This window comes from Phascolarctos cinereus, unplaced genomic scaffold (genome assembly GCF_003287225.1).
Source record: "Phascolarctos cinereus isolate Bilbo 61053 unplaced genomic scaffold, phaCin_HiC Scaffold_7;HRSCAF=346, whole genome shotgun sequence".
NCBI classification, from domain to species: domain Eukaryota; kingdom Metazoa; phylum Chordata; class Mammalia; order Diprotodontia; family Phascolarctidae; genus Phascolarctos; species Phascolarctos cinereus.
In genome coordinates, this window is record NW_027556180.1 from 62131048 (window position 1) to 62150772 (window position 19725).

Here is a 19725-nt window from a genome sequence, read left to right on the forward strand (position 1 = left end):
GTCTCTATACAAATAATTTGAATGATATAGTGGGTTTACTTGTTTTTAAATGTTTTAAATCCATTAGAGCTCAGGTTTTTTCCCCCTTAGAAGTTCATTAATAACTTATTTAATTTCTGTTTCTTAGATTTAGTAATTCAGTTGATCTATTTCTCATTCTGTTAATCTGGTTATTTAATTTTTTATGAATATCCATTTCAATTAAATTTTTGGTTATATTTGCATAAGATTGGGATTAGTAATTTCCATGATTTCTTCTATTTCCTCTTCAGTTATTGTGAATTTTCTATTTCATTAAGAGAAATTAATCATTTGTTTTTCTTTTTTATTTCTAAAAATCAAATTAGCCTATGGCTTTTCTTTAAACAAACTACTTTAGCTTTATTTATCATCTTATTTTTATTTGTAATTTTATTTACCCATTCTTTAATTACCAAGATTTATATTTTTTTATTTGAGAGAGGGTAAATTTATCTATTTTCTAGTTTAAAAAAATTATGTGCTTGATTCAATGTCTTTTCCTTTCTCTTTCATTGATGTAGATGTTTAGAAAGACATATTTTACCTAAGAACTGCATTGGATGTACTCCAAAGTTTTGGTATTTTGGTTTAGTTATTCTTTTGTTTCTATTATTTGTTTTTATCTATTTATTCATTATTTAGTCACCATTTAATCTGGATCCTTTCTTCAAATATCTCTTATTGTTTATAATTTTTATTGCATGGTGGTTTAGGGATTATGGATCCAGAGAATGCTTTAACCTAGAATAATCATTCTACTTCAAGTTGGAGGGGTAGCCCTGATGTGCATACTCACACACACACACACACACACACACACACACACAATGGATATAGCTATAAAGTTAAATAGATACACAAATATGTAGATATACAGATGCATGATAAATGCATGCACACATATAATAAGCATATTATATATATACTCTATACTCATGTGTAGTCGATATTTATACTATACATATATTACATACTCCTTTTCTATATGTGAGTATATATACATGTGTGTATATATACATGTGTGTATATATATATGTGTGTGTGTGTGTGTATGTGTGTTCATGTATGTGTACGTATCAGTGTTTGTATGCATATGTGTAGGTATCAGTGTTTCAAACAAACTTCTTATAAATAAGTTGTGTTTTACTTTCTAATCCATTCTGGCTCTTTCCTCTGCTTTGTGAGTAAGTTTATTACATTTAAATTCATAGAAAAGATTGTTAGGTATGTTTCTCCCTCCACTCTATCATGACATTTCCTCTCTTTTCCATCTCACCTTCAATTCTTGTTTTCTCAATAGGAATATTTTGAAGGCTTTAATTTTATTAAGGTCTGATTTTTTCCCCTTCTTGGATTAGGTTGTTTTTCAGGGTATTATTCTTTTTTTTTTTAACTTTTTTTTTTTTGGCTAGGCAATGGGGTTAAGTGACTTGCCCAGGGTCACACAGCTAGTAAGTATTATGTGTCTAAGGTCGCATTTGAACTCAGGTCCTGCTGAATCCAGGGCCAGTGCTCAATCCACTGCACCACCTAGCTTTCCCTAGGGTAGTATTCTTGATTGTAGGGGTTTTTTGTGTTTTGTCATACTATATTGCCTTTTTTCTTTCTTTCTTTTTTTTTTTGATTTTCTGCTTAATTTGGTATGATTCAGACTGGGGTTCCTTGCAACATTGTCTGTCTCTTGTTGGAGGGTTTTAGAATTTTTTTTTAACCAGGACAATTTGAGATTTGGCAATCACATTTCTTAGCATGTTAAATTTGTATATACATAATGCGCATGTATATCCATAATTTATTTTCATTTTTCTTTTTGCTTCAAATGATCTGGGGTAATTTTCTTCTATGATTCTTTTAAGTAGAATATACAGGCTTTTTGTTTCATCAGGTTTATCTTAGAGTCCAATATTTGTCTCTGCCATTACGTTTTACAGATCAGTTGCCTTTGATAATAGTTGTCTCATGAGTTCTGTCATTGTTTTTTCATCTTTCAATTTTGCTCTATTTATTATGGTATTGATTTTTCTTAGTTTTTTCCTTTATTCTATTTCTCAGGTTACCCAATAATTTGTTTATGCTTTCTAGATCTTAGTCTAAGCTGTTTATATTCCTTCCAAATTTTTTTCCTTAAGAACTAAAATTCAATTCTGTATCTTTTCTTTTATTAGGCTTCTCACTTACCTGTAGAGTCCCTGAGCCAGTCTATTATATTTTTTGGGCTCCAATAGTGATTTTTGACAAATTATCTCTTTCTCTGGAATTTTGTCTTGGGTTCTTCTAAATCCTTAGTATTTCTTCATTGTATTTGAGGTTTTCTAGTGTTTGTTTATTTCTTCAATTCTTTCTTGCTAGAGATAAATAGCAATGATCCCCTTTTCACACCGTTGTGGTTTCTTCCAAACTCCTCTTATCTCTACCATTGCTAGAGTGACTACCATGCTAATGGCACATGTGAGAAGTTCAAGGTAGAAGTGCAATACGCTAGAATAGAATAGTCAGAATGTCTTTCTAAAAGTAGCTTCAGTACCTTTCCTCTCAACATCAGGCCAGATGGGATAGATGCCAACCTCTGGATGACTTTTAGATCCTTATAGTTCATAGTTCTAGAAGGGAAATCATTCTATACTTTTCCTCTCAGTGCTAGCCCAGAGCCAGACCAGTGATGATCCATGGCCAACAGTATGATACTTTGTTAGTTTGTCTTTCTGAATGCATATAATTTTTTGAGGGGGCAGGTTATAATATGGGGTAACTTTTTGTTCATATTTTAAATTGTTAATCTTTTACTTAATTTAGTAGATTTTGTACTTTTCAGGTGGTTTTAGAGAGATCTCGGTTTAAGTGGAACATTTCTTGTTACTGAAAGTGTCCCTTTTAAATTTTCCTCATGCTAGGCCAAATGGGTATCAGACTGACCCTACAAGGATTTATTTGGAGCCCTAGAATTCAAGAGAGAGACTGTAAAACTAGATCACACCCAGAGGAAAGTGAGTACATAGGAAAAACTATAATATGGTAAACAGATGAACAAACTGTGCTTGGTTAGCCAGAATATGAGAAACACAAAAACTGTCTTCAGATATTTGAATATTGTCATGTGGATAATGGAGTAATTTTATAGCTAGAGCTCTGTAGTGAATAGGCAATAAATCATAGCTCTAGAGCTGAAATGAAACTCAGAGGCCATCTAACCCCTCTATTTTGCAGATGAAGAAACTGAGGCCAAGAGGGTAAAATGACTTCTTCAAGGTCTCAAGGAAGTTCTAGATGGAAGCATCAGGGCAACTGGATGGAAGCTTCTGGGAAGCAGATTTCAGCTCAAGTTAAGAAGAACTTTCTAACAATCAGAACTGTCTGAAATGAAAAAAAAAAAGCTAGTGAGTTTCCTGTTTGCTAAAACTGTTTGAGCACAGACTAGGCATAGACCAGTTTGGAAAGTAGCAAAGGACTTTCCTGCATTGGATTGAAGTTTGGGTGAGACAAATTCTAACATCCTTTTTCAACTCTGACATTTTAGAAATAGTATTTGGAGTTTCATTCACAATCTATATGCAGTGATGAACCCAGGTGCAATACCTTTCATTTTTTCTGTTGGTAAAATGGGAAAGATGTTAGTTCCCTTAGGAACTTCAAAGGGTATATGAAGGACCAGTGAGGTAACAGTTGCAAAGAAGTTGGGAGTTAGGCACATAAAAGATTAGCATGCAAAGCATTTTGAAGCACTGTAGTGGTTCTTTGCAATGAATGAATGTCATTTTTAACACTGAATATAGGAATTGCTCTTGGTGAGGTTTTGTGACCTCCTGAGATAATGGATAACCAAGTGACTGAGGGGATTGAGAGTCCTACTTCAGCCTCCTCCTGTTGTGCAGCCAGGTGGTGAATTGTTTTTAATGGCCTTCAAAATGCATGATTCCCAGCCTTGTGCCCAGTGGGAGCAGGCATAGGACACATTCAGGAAATAGGCTATGATGTTTTCCTCACCATGTTTTTAAAAGAATGATTTTTATTAATCCTATCTCAGCGAAAATAGTACACTAGCAGGTAACTCAAACAAAATCATAGATCTTCAAAGCTGGAAAGGATGTTAGAGATTAACTGGTCCCACCTCTTACCCAGTGCAAGAATCTTTTTTCTCACATTCCCAGCAGATAATAGTTTTTATTTGGATCTCATTTTATAGTTATCTAACCTTTGCTCAGTGCTTTCAGTGATGGGGAATTCACTGTCTAATAGATAGTTACTGCAAAACTCGTGATGGACAGCTCAGTTGGAAAGTTCTGAAATGTGCTCCTCTATAACTTTCACTCATTGCTCACAGTTCCATACTCCAGAGCATTTATTCCTTTTACATGATAACTCTTCAAATATTTGAAGACAGCTAGCATGTCCTCTCTACTCTTATTTTCCAGTCAAAACACATCCACTTCCTTCAATCATTTCTTGCATTACATGGTTTCTAATCTCTTCAGTATTCTATTAATCTTCCTTTAGATAAACTGCAACTTGTCAATGTCTTACATAAAATGTGATACTCAGAGCAGAACATAATACTTTCAGTGTGGTCATATCAGTATAGAATGCAGCATGACTGTTAGCTGCCTTATCCTGGGACAGGGCTTAATGAATGCTTGTTGCGTGATCCTGACTACACATCAATAATAAAACCTAAGATTGCATTATATTTTTTAATCAGTGGCATTGCACTATTAGCTTATAATGAGAAAATCCTACAGGTCTTTTTCATATAGATGGCTCTTAAAACAGATCTCCCTATTTTGTATTTGTATAATTGTTTTTTGAACCTAAACAAAGGACTTTAATATCTATTAAATTCCATTTTTTTTGGTTTCAAATGATCCTTTGACTCAGCAAGACCTTTTTGTCTTGATTTTGTTAGCTAGTATATAAATAAACTATCTGAGTTTTTTGTTAACCCTAAATTTAGCATGTGACACATTTATTTATTAATTTGCATACTAATTAATTTCTTTAGTACTCATCTATTCTGTGTAAAGCACTGTGCCAGACCCAAAGGGAGATGCAGTGGCAAATATAGCAAGGTCTTTGTATTAAAATGATGTAAAGTCCAACAGGGCATTTGATATGGACAAAAACAATTATAACAAAGCAGAACATGGTAAGTGTATGAAGCAGGTAGAAACAAAATACTGTGATAATTATGAGGAAGGAAAGAACATTCATGATTAAAGGAATTAAGGAAGTTTGAAGGAGTTGATAATTGAAATAGGGATTTAAGGATGGATAGGATTCAGCATGCTATCAATGTCTTCATGCAAATCATTGATAAAGATAGCTAACAGAATGGGGCACAGAGCAGAGTCCTATGGCTCACCACTCTCTCCCTCTAGATTAATACTGATCCATGATCAACACTACTTAAATATGCTTGGAATATAGTTGTTTAACCAACAATATGTCCACTTCACTCTACTATTACTCTCTTCCAGCCTGTATCTCTCTGCTTTGTCCACAAGAATATCATAAAAGAGTTTGTCAAATGCCTTCTGAAAATCTAGGTATAAAGTACCTACAGTATTTTCCTACCCATCAATATAGAAATTAAGCGAAAATAAGATAGGAACAAAGATTTCTTTAGTATAGGAAACTCTCAGATGAGGAAATTCTGTCTGCTAATACAGCAACACTTTTCTGAAATTTATAGTCTTGAATTTCTTAAAGTACTTAGAAGTTGAATGACTTGTCCAGGATCACGCAGTATGCATTGGAGGCAGAAGATGAACATAACTTGCATGGCTCCAGGGTCAAGTGTCTATCTGCTATGTCATTCTGCTTCATGTTATTATAAAATTAAAAAAAAATAAGTAGGTTCAGTATGACTTGTTCTTAGAGAGCTCCCCATCACTGAATAATGAACTCATGAGATTCATGTTTGAATACTTCTAATGATGAAGATTTCACTGCTAATGGAGATCATAATAATAGAGAAGCCTAATCTACTGTTAGAACTCCAATACTTAGGATATTCTAAAATTTACCTCTCTGTGACTTCCTGCTTGGCAGATTTATTGCTTATCATTATTTTAAAAAAATTGATCTTGGAATCTGTCTGGTCCATCAAGAATTTATTTTTTCATTACCTAGCATTGCTATCTGCTATTTTTTAAATTTTTATTTAGGTCCCATTAAAATAGCATCTAACTTCTTGAATGCTTTCAGTGATGGAGAACTCACTATCTAACAGATTTCACTACCTAACAAGGTAGCCCCATCTCTTGTTGGACAGCTCTAAGAGCTAGAAAATTCTGAAATCCTTTTACTGTTATTTTAGCTTATTGGTTCCATCTCTGCAGAACTATTGATTATGATTATTAAAAAAATCTTCCCTGGAATCTGTGTGGTCCATTCAATCAGTTAATAAATAAACATTTATTAAACACCTATTATGTGCTAGCCATTGTGCTAGCTCTGGGGATGCATAAAGAGTCAAAAGACTATTTCTGCTCTCAAGGAGCTCATAACTGAATGGATTTTGAACTTACTCTTTGCTTATATCTGGGTTTTGCCTCCTGGTATTTTTGTTTTATTTTTATTTAGCTCCGATTTAGATAGTCATGCAACCTCTGCTTAAGTGCTTTGTGTGATGAGCAACTCAATCCCTGAAGCAGCCTAATCTCATGTTGGACAGCTCCCAATGGTAATGTGCGACATTGGTTATTGGAGATAACTTTCTCAAAGAATGGGAAGGCTGAAACAACAAATCAGGGATCCATTTCCTCCCTCCCCCAACACACACACACACATAAACCTTGTGCCCAGTACATTGCAGCTGTTTTGTGGATTTTGAAGCTTTCATGCAGAAGTGAAAGACTAGCTAATGATAATAAAAGCACTAAGCCTTTATTACTATTGTCATTTAATTCACATGAGGAAGGGCATGAGGTCCTAAAAAAGGTACCTGAGGGAGGAGAAATTATGAATAACTAAAGGCAGAGCAATCAAAGATATACCATGGTGGTAGTGGGAAGGCATTAAAGGCAAATTTTAGATAAGCAGGCCACTCTATCAAGTATTCCACAGGGCAGGTTGCTCCAACTTCAGACTATTGAGGGAGTAGAAAGGTTTTGGGAAAGGCCATCCTTTGAACTTGATATAACCAGATTCTGCCAAGTGGTTTTGATTTCTCCTATCATGAGAACACTTTATCCTTCACACATCAGGACATCTCATCAGTGGGAACAAGGGCCAGAGCTTTATACAGAGGGGTGAGAGATTATTTAGTAATGCTTTAGTTTCTCTCTTCTGTAGTCATATGCACAAAGAGTGGGCTATTCAACCAGTAACTACACTGTGGGGCATAGAAGTTTCCCAATATGGAACATTCTAGGAAAGGGGCATAGGAGGAGCCCTAGGAAAGAGGAGGAATTATGTTTAGACTGGAGGCAGCCTATCACACAAGAACACTATGAATCTCAACAAGGCCCTTCCAGAGCAGAGGTTTGAAGGAAAGACACATCATGTGTCAGAGATGGCCATAGAAGAGGCCTCCTCATTTGAGAAATGCGCATGACCTCCTACTTATTCTGGTGAGTCTAGTCAGTACTTAGGAGCCTGAAGGCTTAAAACAGGGGGGGCTCCTTGGGTTTGGGGGGTGAGATAAGATACAAAGTCATTCACCAACATATAGCAGATAAAATTAGCCAACCAGAAATCACTCACTTCAGTGGGTTGCTGAGAAGACAAGGATATCTCCTCAGGCTCATTGGAAAGACAATAAACAAAGTGAATTAAGACAAAAAGATTTAAAATAGTCAGAATTATGACAAGGGAATTACAAATGCAAACAGAAGGGTATTGGTCTGCATGTATTTCAAGAAAAGAAAAACCTTTATCCTGCCCTGGGCAAAGTATGTTATTACTCCAATCACAAAGCCAAAAGGGATAGCTGACATGGATGACAAAACTGGAATTTGAAAAAGGTCTTAACTGGCCAGAACAATGGTCAAATCAAATCAAGTGATTTAATAAAAAGTCTGCCACTTGGGTTCAAAAGGTCAGCTACACAAGTGCAGGACTGAGGAGGTATGCTAGACAATAAATGATCTGAAAAAGAGTTTGGGGTTTTAGTGGACTACAAGCTCAATAAAATGAATAATGTGACCTGGAAAAGAGAAAAAAAAAAGCTGAATAGAATTTTAGGTTGCATAGTGTCCAGAATGAGGAAGGGGATGCTCTGATTTTTCTCTGTCCTGTTCAGACCACATCCTTCATGTGCCCACTCTCATTGGACAAAGGGATATAAATCATGCATTTTGATTCTTTTTTATTTGTTTGATTGATTCTTGATATCTCATAGAGTCATTAGCTTCTACTCGCCCAATTCTAACTTTTAAGGTGTTGTTTTTCTCAATTAGCTTTTGTACTTTCTTTTCCATTTGGCCAATTGTACTCTTTAAGGAGTTCTTTTCTTCAGTGGATCTTTGTGTCTCCCTTTCCATTTGGCCAATTCTACTTTTTAAGGCAGTTGTTTTCTTTTTTCAAGGTGTTAACTCTTTTTTCTTAATTCTCTTGCATTTCTTTTCCCGATTTTTCTTCGACTTCTCTTATATGATTTTAAAGCTCCTTTTTGAGCTCTTCCATGAGTTCTTTCCTGTTTTTCTTTGGGGTTTTACCCGTGAGTGTTTTGACATTGTTGTCCTCTTCTGAGTTTGTCTTGATCTGAGTCTTGATCTTCCCTGTCACCATAATAACCTTCTATGGTTAGATTCTTTTTGTTGGTTTTTTTTCTTTTTGCTCCTCTTTGTGCCCTTTTTCATTTCTTTTAAATTTTAGCTCTGCTTCCTGGGGGGTAGGGACCCTGTCTCGGGCTTCTTGTCCCCAGAGCTGCAGGTGCTGGCTGTTTACCTGGTACTTCACTGATGCTGCCCTGGGACCCATTCAGGACCCTTGTGTCTGGCGCTGTGTTGAGCGGCTGTGTGGGAGGTGGATGGTGCTACTGACACATGTAGGGGTTTGGCAGCTTACCTGGGGCTGAGCTGGGGTCCTAGTCGTGGTATTTGTGCTGAGGCAAGTGGGGGTGTTTCCAGATTTCCCGGGCGCTACACTGAGGCATGTGGTGGTCTGGCTGTTGGCAGCTGTCTATTTGCCCAGGGCTATACTGAAGCATGTTGTAAGGGCCCATGCTGGTGGCTGCTTATTTGCTTAGGCACTGATAGGGTTGGCATTTATCTGTTTCCCCAGGGCTACACTGAAGCACTGAGGTCTGGCTGCTAGAGGTTTCCTCTTTGCCTGGGACTGTGCTGAAACACATGGAGGTTCTCAGAACTGGAGTCTGCCTATTCCCCTGGCTATGCTGAGGCAGGGGGTGGGGGGGTGTCCTGGTATTGGTGTTTGCCTCTGTCACCACACTGGGGCTTAGGATGTCCCACTGGTTTGCTGAAGTGGGGCTTGCTGCTGGCTTGCTGGGTTGCTTCCTGTCCTGAACTGCTCTCCCCTCTTACCCGAGTGATGCAACCCCTTCTTGCTGATCTTACAAGTTTCTTAGGCTTGAAGACAGCCTCCTATCTTTTTGCTGTTCTTTTGGTTGCTGTTTTGCTGTTCCAGGATTTGCTTTGGGGTGCTGTTTTATGAATGCCTGGAGGTAAGTATGGGAGAGTTGTGGTGATATACTGCTCACTCCACCATCACGGCTCCCAGAATAATGCATTTTGAATACCATTTTAAGTGTACATCTGGTCACTGTATTTGATGAAATACATTGACAAAATGGAGTAAATTTAGAGAAGGGTGACCCAGAGAGTCAAAAAAACTGGAAACCGTGATATATGAGAATTGGTTGAAGGAAATGTGAATGATATATCAGAAATCTGAATGTACTCTCCCTCTCTGAAAATGAGGAAGTAGAGACTGGATGTCTGGCTTCCTGCAAGAAGTGGAATTAAGAAAGATTGCATAGCATAGTAGAGAAGGTGCTGACCTTTGGAGTTAGGAAAACCTAGGTTTAAATCTTGTTTCAGAAGCTTGCTGGCTCTGTTACCTTGGAAAAATAACTTAACATCTCTGGGTCTCAGTTTCCGCAATTGTAAAATGAAGGGATTGAATATGATGATCTCTTAGGTCCCCTGTATGATCCTATGGATTTGAGTTGGGCCTTGGAAGATTGGTTGGACATTCCATTCTAGGTTTAGGGAAAGGCAATAGAGAGTCAATCAGAGAGGAATAAAAGGATTTATGGGCATCCTTGAGGGCCTAACCAAAGTTATGTATATGCACATTGTAAAAACTTAATAAATGCTTATTAAATAATGTTAAAGAAATGTAGAGAAATTACTTTATATTACCACCTCGAGATATGTTATTGTGGCAAAATTCTTGGGTAATTGGACTTTGAGGGTTATTGCACACTTGAAGCCTATGGCTTTCTGGAAACCATTTTAATTTTCCTCATGGGCTATATTTCTAAATAGAAGTTTTTTGTTATTTTTTCCCTACAAAATTTTTAAGTATGGAATCAAATACGGGCATTCCAATCTTTCCCTCCTAAATGTATATTAAGAATAACCCTGGATGGTTTTGGTGCAAATTCTTCACATACAGTTTTAGAATGTTTTACATATGAAGTTTATGTACATATATATAAAATCTCTTTATGTTTATATCCCATGTATATGTACCTATTACATATATGTATATATGCGTATGTTGTGTGTATATATGTTATTCCACATGCATTTATTGTCGGTCACATGGACAGAGTAAGGTATAACCAAGGTACAACCTGAGTATTCCATTGTTGTCCTTAGAATGTCAAGAAGACTAGAAGAAAGGCCTAGCTCATTGAGTGGACCTCTCTGTGGAGAACCCATGGGGGGACATATATAGGGATTATATACAGGGATGAGAAGCACTAAATGGGTTGCAGTCTGTGCCACTGGAAGGGGTATCCACTTTTCAATCAAAGTATACCAAGCATTGGTGGAATCAGAGTATTATCTCATATGGCATTTACAACAGACCTGTAACAGGAAGCACAGGCATTGTGGCCTCCATTTTACATGTAAAGTAAACTGAGTCAGTAAAGAAAAATATTTGCCACCAAAACTATTTGATATTGGCTAAGAAATAAAGTGGTGAATCAGTGGAATAGATTAGGTACACAAGACACAGAAGTAAATAACTATAGTAATCTACTGTTTGATAAACCTCAAAACTACTTTGGAGATATATATATCTCACATTATATACCAAGATAAGGTCAAAATGGGTGTAAGTTTTAAACATAAATGGGGATAGCATAAGCAAATTAGGAGAAGAAGGAATAGTTTAGCTGCCAGATCTATGGAGAAGGGAAGAATTTATATCCAAAAGACAGAGAACATTATGAAATGCAAAATGGATAATTTTGATCATATGAAAATAAAAAGATTTTTGCAGAAACAAAACCAATGCAACAATGATTAGAAGGCAAACAGAAAGCTGGGAACAACTTTTATAGCAAGTAGTTCTGATAAAGGCCTTATTTCTCAAATGTATAAAGAACTGAGTCACATTTACAAGTCATTCCCCAGTTGATAAATGGCCAACGGATAGGAACAGGAAGTTTTCATGTGAAGAAATTAAAGCTATATATAGTCATATGAAAAAAGTGCTCCAAATCACTATTTATTAGAGAAATGCAAATTGAAACAACTCTGAGGTATACCCCTGTCAAATTGGCTAATATGACAGAAAAAAAAATAATAAATGTTGGAGAAGATATGGGAAAATGGAGAAACTAATGCATTGTTGGTGGAGTTGTGAACTGATTCAACCATTCTGTAGAGCAATTAGGAACTATAGCCAAAGGGCTATAAAACTATGTATACCCTTTGATCCAGCAATACCACTACTAGGTCTATAGCCCAAAGAGATCATAAAAAGGGAAAAAGACCTAAATGTACAAAAATATTTATAGCAGCTCTTTTTGTGGTGGTAAAGAATTGGAAATTGAGGGTTTGCCCATCAATTGGGGAATGACTGAACAAGTTGTGGTATATGAATGTAATGGAATAATATTGTCCCATAAAAATGATGAGCAGGCAGGCTTCAGAAAAACCTGGAAAGACCTGCATGAACTGATGCTGAGTGATGTGAGCAGAACCAGGAGAATATTGTGCACAGTAACAGTCACATTGTGTGATGACCATATTTGATAGATTCAGCTTTTCTCAGCAATGCAAAGATTTAAGAAAATTCCAAAAGACTCATGATGAAAAATGCTATTCCACATCCAGAGCAAGAACTATGGAGTCAGAATGCAGCTAGAAGCATACTACAAAGAGTTGGCGTTTTTCTCTCTCAGAAAAAGGCATTGGATAAAGTGGAAATTCTGTGTTCTAAATTCTCTAAGTCTTGCTGATTTTTGTACTGTGACAACATGGAGACTCCCCTAAAGAAATCATCTCAAAGCAAAATCATCAAAAAGTAATGCCCTTGAATGGATTTTGTACTGAAGAGTGTTCAGAATGAGCAGTATTCTAACAAGATTCTACTGAGCCTGGGTACAGTTGGTTTATCTAGCACTCTTCTGGCTTACAGCCTATGCCCTCACAACATAAACAATAATGAGTTACAATCTCTAGATTGTTTATTGGCCCCACAGTCACATAGTTATAATGTCTGAGGTGGGAGGGGGGAGATATGAATCAAGGTCTTCCTCATTCTAAGTCCTGTGCTTTATCCAGTCTGCCACTAAAATAGGGGTTCCTTACCTGGGTCTAAAGACATTTAAACAAATATTTTGATACTCATGATTCAATATAATTGGTTTCTTTTGTAACTCTATCCTATGTAGTTTGTATTGTGTATTTAAAAGAAAATTTTTCTGAGAAAGAGCCCCTAGTTTTCATCACACTGATGAAGGGATCCATGACATCCACAAAAAGGTGAAGAACACTTGCTCTAACGGACATTTGTTAAAATAAAAACAAAACTTGCTAGAAATCAACTTTCTACCCAACTGGAATTAGAGAAGCAATGGTTGTAATCCAGTTTCCCTTAGCATGAATGGATTTCTTTGACCCCAAGAAAGGAGAGAGGGAAGTCTTACTGTGGATTTTTCCTATGTGGTGTTGCTTTTGGTTATTTTATTTTATTTCTTCAAGGATTTATGATTTCTGTTCAAGTAATCTCTCCAGTAAACAGAAATAGTCAATCCTAGGTCTCCATTAGTTACTGCGGCCAAAAAAATCACATCAAAGGCCAACTTTTTCATGATGAGACAGATGGATCCATCATTATGCTATAGTGAAAGCTTTTCTACCTTGGTAAGATATGGTGGATTTTACCCTATGCTAGCACAATCTTTGAGAATCCAAGGTGACCTGCATACCAGGCTGAGGTATTCTGATGGGACTTTTGGTGGGTTTTATCTAGGTGGCTGGGTTTTGCTTGAAGGAGGCACAAGGCAATCACTACTTGATTAGAAGCCTACAGCATAATCAGTCAACTGTAACTCAGTTCCCCTTTGCCATCTGCAATGCGAACAAAACATAATCAAGTGTTTTTCTTCCTTACAGAATGTCCAGCATAAAGAGATTAGAAAAAAAAACACATGCAAAATTATTTCTTGTATCCAATTTAGTATAACTAAATCAACAAAGAGTTGGCCATCCTGTAGGACATGAAAATAGCTCTGCTCTACAGGACTCTTCTTTCTTATAGTCATCTTAGTAATAGCATTTTGCTTTCCATGGAGTCCCTAGATCTTGATTTTTCAGTTTACTCTTCATTCCAATAAATGACTACTCTCCCCTAGAGAAAATGTTAACACTGGTCACAAAATGTTCAATGACTTTAAGTTGTTCCCCAGCCTTCTCAAATGAAAATGAGCCCATTAATTTGAACTTGTACTTGGGCACATTGGTATTTATATTTCCTTCCTTCCTGAGCCAGTGTAGAATTCAGCACTTAACACTATCATCATTTGATCCTTTTTTTTTTCTTTTGAGTTTCTGAATTTCTGTAGTGGTAAATGTGCAAGTGGAAATAATGATGTGGTAGGCAGTCCCTATTTGAGGAACAGCATATATTCCAACAGTTTATTCGTAAGTTGGTTGTTTGGAACTTGGAACACACATTTCCCCTCATTGATATAGGTGGTACAGGGGCAGCTGAGTGGCATAGTGTATAGAGCTCCAGTTTGGAGTCAGGAGGACCTGAGTTTAAATCTGGCCTCAGACACTTGACACTTACTAGCTGTGTTACCCTGGGCAAGTCACTAAACCCTAACTGCCTCACTAAAAAATAAAAAATAAATAAATTAGTTCTTAAAAGAAAAAGAATTACCATATATATGTGGTACAATGGATAGAGATCTGGGCCTAAAGTTAGGAAGTCAGAAAGACCTGAATTCAAATCCAGCCTCAGACATTTACTAGCTGTGTGACCCTGGCCACGTCACTTAACTCTGTTTGCCTCAGTTTCCTCATCTGTAAAATGAGCTGGAGAAAATGGCAAACTACTCCAGTATCTTTGCCAAGAAAACTCTAAATGGGGTCTTGAAGAGTCAGACATGACTGAAATGACAGAATGATGAAAAGAGCATATATGCATATACATAATGGTTAGGTTCCCACTATATTGCTTGTAAAACTATAGACCTTAACCCTCATGTTGCCTTATTAACACACATAATATCTGACTCAATCAATTGACAAGTATGTATTAAGTGCCCACTATGGACCAGACACTGTACTAGACACCAAAGATACAAGTACAAAAAATTAAATAATCCCTATTCACAACGTCCTTACATTTTAACAAGCACACACACACACATACATACTTATAGTTTCTATATGTGCATGTGTGTGTGTGTGTGTGTGTGTGTGTGTGTGTGTAAAACCTAGTCTTTCAGCATGCCCAGATTGTCTAACATGGAACTTGCTGCATCACCTATCTAAGTGGTATATACATACATACATACATACATACATACATACATACATACATACATACATATATACATACATACATACACAGCATGAATAGAAAATGAATAGTTTGGGAAGGAAAGCACTAGCAATAGGATGGGTTAGGAAAGGCTCCATGCAGAAGATGGTACTTGAGCTTAAAGGAAGAGAGGAACTCTATGAAACAAAGGTAAGGGAGGGTGTTTTCCAGACATAAATGATGGTCAGTGCAAAGACACAAAGATGGAAAATGGAGTGTGAGGAACACAGAGAAGGTCATTTGGGTTGGACTTCAGAATGGAGTGGAAGTGGGAGTGGAGGAAGTATGTCACTGGAATAGTGTCCAACGACACTGGAACAATGGGCTAGGCTAGGTTTTGAAAGCTTGTAAGAGGTAAATAAAGAAGTTTATATGTTTATCCTAAAGACAATAGGAAGCAATTTGAGTTAATTGAGTTAGGGAGTCACATGGTCAGATCTGTCCTTAAAGAAAATTTCTTGTTGATGGATCAATCAAAACTGTAAAATTTGAATTTTAGGATGCTATGGGTCTAAATGGAAAAGGAAGAGCTGTGCCCTTGAGGATGTGGTGGGTACAACTCTCTGGACCTTTTTAAAAGATATCAGAAAACATCCTCATGGCTGGCATTAATTATTTTAGCTTATTTATTTTTGTTATTAAATTTATTTTTATTTTTCAACATTCACTTCCATAAGATTTTGAGTTTTAAAATTTCTCCTTTTCCCTCCCCAAGATGGCATGCAATCTGATATAGGCTCTACATCACTACAGTTTTGCTTTTGACCACTGCCTCCCTCAATCTGCCTTCCCTTCTACCACCCCCTCCTTTTATTTCCCCTTTCTCCTCCTACTTCCTATAGGGTAAGTTTGATTTCTATACCTGAGTATGTTATTCCTTCTTTGAGCCAAATCTGATGAGAATAAGGTTCAAACAATGCTCATCTCCCTCCCTTATTTCCCTCTACTGTAATAGGTCTTTGTGCCTCTTCATGTCATGTAATTTACCCTTTTCTGTCTCCTCCTTTCCTCTTCTCCCAGTACAATCCCTTTTCACTGATTAATTAGGTTTTTTTTATCATAACATCAAAGTCAACTTATATCCACACCCTTTGTCTATGCATATGCCTTCTAAATGTCATAATAAAGATACGAGTTACAAGTATCATCTTCCCTTGTAAGGATATAAACAGTTTGCCCTTATTGAATAACATGCTGGTTTTTTTCTTTCCTGTTTACCTTTCTATGCCTCTCCTAAGCCTTGTATTTGAAAATCAAATTTTCTGTTGAGCTCTGGTCTTTTCATCAGGGAGGTCTGGTAGTCCCTTATTTCGTTGAATGTCCATCCCCCCCTGAAATATTATGCTCAGTTTTGATGAATAGTTGATCCTTTGTTTTAATCCAAGCTCCTTTGCCTTATGGAATATCATATTCCAAGCCCTTCAGTCTTTTAATGTAGAAGCTGCAAGGTCCTGTGTTTTTCCATGATATTTAAATTGTTTTTTTCTGGCTGGTTGCAGTATTTTCTCCTTGATCTGATAATTCTGGAATTTGGCTACAATATTCCTTGGCATTTTCAATTTGGGATCTGTTTCGGGAGATGATTGGTGAATTCTTTCAATGACTATTTTACCCTCTGGTTCTAGGACCTCCGGGCAGTTTTCCTTGATGATTTCTTGAAAGATGCTGTCCAAACTCTTTTTTGATCAGGGATTTCAGGTAGATCAATAATTCTTAGATTATCTCTCCTGGATCAATTTTCCAGGTCAGTTGTTTTTCCATTGAGGTATTTTAAATTTTCTTCTATTTTTTCATTCTTTTGATTTTGTTTGACTGATTCTTGATGTCTCATAGAATCATTAGTTTGCACTTGCCCACTTCTAATTTTTAAACAAATTGTTTTCTTCAATTAGCTTTTGTACCTCCTTTTCCATTTGGCCAATTCTACTTTTCAAGGAGGTGTTTTCTACAATCATTTTTTGTCCTACCTTTTCCAAGCTATTGACTCTCTACTGCATACCTCTCATTTATTTTCCCAATTTTTCTTCTACCTCTCTTATTTGACTTTTAAAATCCTTCTTGAACTCTTCCAAGGAGGCTTTTGGGGCTTGAGATCAGTTCATATTCCTCTTTGAGGTTTTGGATGTGGGTATATTGACAATGTTGTCCTCTTCTGAATTTGTGTTTTGCTCTTCCCTGTCCCCATAGTAAGAAACAATGGTAATTGTCCATTTCTGCTCTTTGCTCATGATGTTTGCCTATTTCTTGGCTTTTAAAGTTGAGCTTTCCTGCTGGAGTACAGGGGGTACTGACCCAAGTTTCTTGTGCTGGGGGGTAGGGACTGGTCACTGGCTTTGTGTGCTGGCAGCTGGAGGCTGTAGGGGTCTGGCAGCTTACCTGATGGTGTACTGAGGGTCAGCAACACTGAAGCTCTTGGGGAGGAAGAGGGGTCTAACCCCTGGAGGACAGCTGCTATGAAGCACCAGAGGGTTTGGCTGCTGAAAAATGCCTGCCCACCTGGAGTTGTGCTTCCTGGAGTTGTGTTGAAGTACTGGGATATTTGGCTGCTGAAGTCTACTGGATACCCTGCCTGTGCCAAAACACTAAGGGGTTCCTGGTGTTAGCACCTGCCTGCTCCACACCCCTGGGACTCAGGGTCTACCACTGGTTTGCCAAGGTGGGGTTTGCTGGGACACCTCCTGTCCTGTACTACTCCCCTTCCACCAGAGCGAGAGGGATGTTTCTTGTTAATCCCCCAGGTTTCCTGGGTTAAAAGACTGTTTCACCTTTTTGTGGGTTCAGCTGTTTCAGGATTTTTCCTGGGATGATATTTTTCTGGTTTTTAGAGGTCAGTAAGGGAGAGTGAGAGCTACTTACTTCTTACTCCACCATCTTGGCTCCTAGAAATGGAAACATATTTGTTTATGGAAGCTTGAAAAGTGGGAGGAGAAGATTCAATGAATGTGTATAGAAGAGAGAAGGTAAGTGTGCAAGTGAGTCCTAGGACATGTGCAGAGGTGGCAACATTCATCTATGCATGGAGGTTTGGGTCTTAGGTGGACTATGGGTGGGATTCTGGTTCCTAGTGTGCCCACTATATAGTGTATATGCCAGTAAGAGAACAGCGATGAGAATCCTTTAATTAGATTTGGTCTCATATAGCTTATATGAATAAAACATTGTCTGATTTCTTCCTAGTTTTTTTAAGAAGAATCCTAAGAGTAGAGGGAGTGGCACAGAATGACATAGAAGATGGATTATGCATAACAGTTTCATGACACATATTCCTAGCAATATTATGGACTCTACATATATTTTCTATGAAGTAAAATATATTCTGAGTTATACCAGGGCAACTAAAAGCACATTTCTTCCCCACCTTTACCCCATTGGAAGGTCATCTCCCCTCCCCAGGCATTTTCCAAACTGGGAGTGAGAAGATGAACTCTAGGATGAGAATGAGAAATAAAACTTTACTGTGGTAAAAGAGGAGGGACTTAGTTTTGGGATGAATCTATCAGTTTCATCAGCAGCAGTACCTTGCGTCTAGATTTCTAATAATATCTTGAGCTTTTGTGGGCAGTGGTAGCAGGAGCTCCATTAAAAGAGTGAAAAATGAATGCTTTTCTGTTTGTGAGACATGCAAAATTACTCCCAATAATGTGGAGTGTGAGTAGTTTTGCTTGATAAAGCAGAAAGAAGCAATAGGTTTTAAAATCAACTTTTTTAAAAAGCCTGGTGAGAGACTCAACTAAAGAAAGACAGGGAAAGGGCAAATGAGGGCACAAAATTAAAGAAAAATGGGAAAGATCTGCAAAGAATTTTATAACAAACTCCTACCATCAAGGCAGAGACATTACACTTGTGCATTGTCATTACAGCCTTGGATTATGATTATGGATGAAATAAAAATGGGGCTACAGAAAATACAGGAAAATCAGCCAGATTACACTAAGTTTTCATAGCAGGGATCCATGCTAGAGCAAACATAATTATGAGTATTTTATGGGATTCACAAGGTACCTGAAGTAAAAAAGAGATGAAAGAGGTATAGAAAAATACTTTATAAATACAACAAAGGTAGTAAGTATCCAACCTACATGAATACTTTCCTATCTATATAAAATTGTATGAGAATTATCTGTGCTTGCATTCTTAATGAAGGTGTAATCAGGGAACAGACAGGTCTTTACAAGCAATATTGCACAATGGGCCTTATCTTTGCCATTACTCAATTAGTTGAATGAAATAAGATCAAAATATCTCAATGTGTTTATTATGTGGAATATTAAGTAAAAAAACCCAATATTTGATTTTGGTAAAATAAAATGTCACATTAAAGTCTCTCTACTTCTTTCTAATAGACCTTAGCCTAAAGTCTCTAGGTTAACTGGTCAAATATGTTTTTGGAAGTCACGCATAAAAGCATGAACTTATTTTAAGAATTAATATTGGGGCAGCTAGGTGGCACAGTGCATAGAGCACTGGTCCTAGAGTTAGGAGGACCTGAGTTCAAATCCGGCCTCAGACACATAACACTCACTAGCTGTGTGACCCTGGGCAAGTCATTTAATCCCATTGCCTTACCTCCCTAAAAAAAAAAGAATTAATGTCAATCATCTACAAGTATTTATTAAGCACCGACTATGTTTCAAGCATTGTGCTAGGCACTGGGGATATAAACAAAAACAAAACATTCTCTGACCTTAAGCAGCTTATATTTTATTGGGGAATACAACATGTGGATAGATAAAT